Consider the following 4,429-nt stretch of genomic DNA (forward strand, 5'->3'; position numbering starts at 1 on the left):
GACAATGTCTTTTCTCTGTAACACTTTCAGGGAGGCTTCTGAAGAGCTGTTGAACACAATGTCTGCCTTTTGGTTTCTTGACTGCTGCTTCCATGGGTGTCCATGAGCATGAATGTTATTCCCATCTTATCAACAAGGACGTTGCCATTCAGAAGAGATTGAGCAGGTCCTGGTGGGAATGAACTTGAACTCAGGTTAGTGCTGCTGCAATGCCCTCTGTTGGGTTAACCTCATTGTTAGCGTTGACCCTGTTTCAGTGGGTTACTCCTATTTTGAAGGTCTCCTCAGTAGGTTGCAAATGTCTTCAGGGTCTCATGTGTGGGACCCACCATATGCTTGGCGATTGAACCCTTGTGTGTTCATGCAGCTTCGGGTCTTTCGCAATCGGTAGAGTTCTCCCTGCTGGGTAAACCCTAGCTGCTTGTTAGCTTAGTCCTGCTGGGCCAGGCCACTCTGGCCAGCTCCGCCTCTTACTGGCTGCAGGCGTGGGCGTGTGACACAGGTCTGACCAACCAAAGTCCTCAATCCTGGGGCCAGTATTGGCTCACACTTGGACAGGCTCCAAGTGAAGCCAATTACAGCCTTGAGTTCCTCCTGTTAGCCTTTGGGCCTGGCTGCTATAAGGATCAATGCATAGGGAGACTGACCAACGCTCAGACCTGGTCTGCTTCTTTGGGAAGCACCAGAGTGTCAGACACATGTTCAAGACGGTGGAAAGATGTGAAGTAAGATGCAGAACCATAAAGAGAAGAGAAGTTCTCCTGATGCCACCCTCGAAGGAACCTTAAAACCATTATGCTGCCCACAGAACCTCTGTTCCCCTCTAAGTCATCTCCATGACTTAAAGCTCAACCAAACAGTAGACAAGTCCACATGGGGAATGATGACTCCAGCAAGGTACTCACTCCCCACACCAATCCTACACGACCAAGGTGCAGCATTCATCCAGGGATGAAACCCAGAAGGCACGAGGAGTGGGCAGGAAGGGCAAACGGAAGCAGGAATCACGGGGAGGAACTGGCTGCAACAGTGTGAAAATCGCAATCAAGGTCACAAAGCAAAATATGTGTAAACTGTGACATGGAAAGCCAGTTTGCTCTGCCAACTTTCACTCTTATCACACCAAAAAGTTAAAAAGCAAATGAGCTGAGCAAACTGAGGCCACTGCAAAAGGACAAACACTGCATGCGATTACGATCACGTCTGTGAATAAGCAACTGTGTAGGAAGCAAAGGTAACTGGTGGGATGTGGGGAGGGAGCGGGAGGGCAGAAGGGAACTTTTACCTGAGGGCAGGGGGTTTACGTTCAAGGTGGAAGGATTTGGAAAAGAAGGTGAGCGTGGTTGTTCAACTTGGACATGTAATCAGTAACTCTGCTTTTTGCATACAGAAGTTATGAGGGGGAAGCAAGTTATAACACAATCCTTGTAATAAAAGCAGGAGCCCTTGTGGACTTGAACACAGGGACCTCGGACCCAGGAGCTGACTTTTAGGTAGCGGGTGGCAGGCCTTTCTTCTAAGACACTTCTAGATGGACTTGAATTTAGAAACATTCAGTTAGCAGCTGACAGTTTGCACCAATAACGGGGCTCCATGTGTGATACCACTACTACTGCTATGTGCCACCGAGTCAGAACTGACCCATGTGGAACCTCCAGCAGACCCTCAGAGGACCCTCCAGTGAACCTCTCCAGCAGACCCTCCAGCAGACCCCTCCAGCAGACCCTCCAGGGACCCTCCAGTGAACCCCTCCAGCAGACCCTCCAGAGGACCTCTCCATCAGACTCTTTTTGAGTTGTGGCGCTGGAGAAGAGTCTTGAACATAACCATGGACCGCCAAGAAAACAAATAGGACTGTCTTGGAGAGGGTGAAACCAAGTCTCTCCTTGGAGGCTGGGATTTTAAAGCTCCATCTCACATCCTTTGGGGACGTGGCCAGGAGATACTGGTCCTTGGAGAAGGACATTGTGCTCGAAAGGGTGGAAGGACAGCGCAGGAGAGGAAGATGCTGGATGAGATGGATTGATAGAGTAACTGCTGCGATGGAGGTGGGTGTGTCAAAGTCAGTGAGACCGGCTCAGGACAGGGCAGGCTTCAGAGCTGTTTGTTGTACACAGGGTCACTATGAGTCACAGGCGACTTGACGGCACATAACAAGAGCACCAACAACCACGTGTGACAGCATTGGATGAACATGCAGTGGCAGCTGTCAGAGCCAAGTTCGATGAGACGGTTTCTCTTTCCGAGTGTTGAGGGTTTGCCTTCAACAGGATGCAGTCTTACCACTTTATGATTACTCCTTTTCCTTCTCTGGCAGGTTTCTGCCTTACACAGGTCCTAACTTTGACAGAATCTGTGAAAAAGATTCTCTTTGGCAGCCAGTGAGGTAGTGGGAATGCCTGTGGGCCAAGCCTGGAGCAGCCACTGCCCCCAGATGTGATCAAGGCAGGGGGGCTCGGGCAGGGGCTGGGGCCAGAACCCTGACTCACAGGACTTGAGGCGCTCTCTTCCCTCTTGGAGGGCCTGGGAGAGAGGGCCCAGCAAGCCCCTCTAGTTGACCAGGACCTCCCCAGGCCTAGAGCACAGGGCTCTCCCGGGTGGGGTTTGCAACGTCAGCTGCATTTTGAGATTTATAAGCATGGGCACCACGGGGGAAGAAAAGCCAGTGTTTGAAATTCTCTCTGCTTCCTGGCTCGGGTACCGGAGCCCCCTGCTGTGTTGCTGTTGTGAAATATTTCAGTCTCTGTTCCTGGATGCTGACAACAGAGAAGAGGCTGGGGGTGGGGGAAGGTTATAGATTCAAGTCCACCCAGATGTGCTTTGGATGAAAGGAGTGGTGGCCTCACTTCTGAAACCCTGGGGAGCACGGCTTGGCCTGGACACACGCAAGGTTGTCTGTCATGGGCCGGGACTGACTCGATGATGTTGCTATGAAGTGCTGTCAACTTGACCATGACTCATAGTGACGCCATGAACAAAGGATGTGCGTGAAGCCCGCCCTACGTGGTGCCATCCTCATCCTCTCTGACCACTAGAGCATCGACACTGTGCCCATCGAGGGTCATCTGCTCCCTCACTGACCCTTCACCTTTACAAACATGACGTCCTTCTCCAAGGACGTGCAGTGAAGCCTCATCATCTTTGCTCCAAGGAACACCCTGGCTCAATGTCTTCCTCTTAGCCGTCCATGGGACATCAGTACCCTTTCTCCAACACCACAGCTGAAAGGCATCAGTTCTTCTTCTGTCATTCACTGTCCACCTCTCAGAGGTATAGTAAGTGACTGGAAAGATAATGGCTTAAATCCAGGGCTCCTTAGTCTTTCCACTGACATCATTGCTCTTCAGGGCTTTGACCAGGTCCCTGACCACAGATTTGACCAATGCTATACTTTTCCTGATCTCCTGACTGTTGGTACCAAGGGTGTTGACTGTGGATCCAAGGAGGATGAAGTCCTTAATTTTTATCTCTTCCCCATCTATCATAATGTTGTTTACTCGCCTTATTATGAAGATTTCTGATATATCAATAATACACTGGGTTTTGGTGTAGGGTTTTTTTAAATTACACTAGTTTATTTACAAAATTTGAATAAATTTTCACATCAGATTCTTCCAATTTCCCTCCCCCCATCAAATTGTACAAGCCCATAATTAATCCCCGTTCCCCCATCCTCCTTCCTCTGCTTTCCCCTGCCCCCTTGGATCCTTAGACTCATTCTACAATAATGGTTTCATACAATATTTGTCCTTGTGGGACTAAGTTAGTTCACCCAGCATAGGTTAGGTAAGTTAGGTAAGAATTTACAACATCATTGCTCCTGCGTGCTGTGTGGTATTCCATTGTGCGAATGGACCATAATTTCTCAATCCATTCGATTGTGGTTGGATATCTGGGCTATTTCTATGTTCTTGTGATGGTGAATAATGCTGCTATGAACACTGGTGTACAAGTCTCTGTTTATGCCTCAGTTCTCATATTCTCAGGGTATATTCCCAGCAGTGGAATAGCTGGGTCATATGGAATTTCTATGTTCAGCTTTCTGAGGAAGCTCAGAACTGCCTTCCCGAGTGGTTGTCCCATACGCTGGTGTTTTTCCTATCTCAGTCCACATTAGTCAAGGTGGTGTACTCGATCGTATTTCAGAGCTGTGGAGCCCCTGTGCTGACTCCCCCATTTCTTACAGAAACAGAGGTGCAGGGCTCTCCCCCAGGGCAGACAGTGGCCTCACCACCCAGCAGGGTGCAGTGCCCACACCCCATGTCCTATGCTCACTCACTCCCTCAGAGCAGTCTGCTCAGAGAGGAGCCCTGAGTGCCCAGCACTGGAACGAGCGAAGCAAGGCCACCCACACTCACCTCCTAAGCTGCAGGCCATGAACCCGCTCACCACAGATTCCTGGGCACAGACCTGCCCGCTGACCTCCTCA

This window comes from Elephantulus edwardii, unplaced genomic scaffold, assembly GCF_000299155.1.
Source record: "Elephantulus edwardii isolate Elephantulus edwardi_28Jun2011 unplaced genomic scaffold, EleEdw1.0 scaffold00048, whole genome shotgun sequence".
In the NCBI taxonomy this organism is placed as follows: Eukaryota; Metazoa; Chordata; class Mammalia; order Macroscelidea; family Macroscelididae; genus Elephantulus; species Elephantulus edwardii.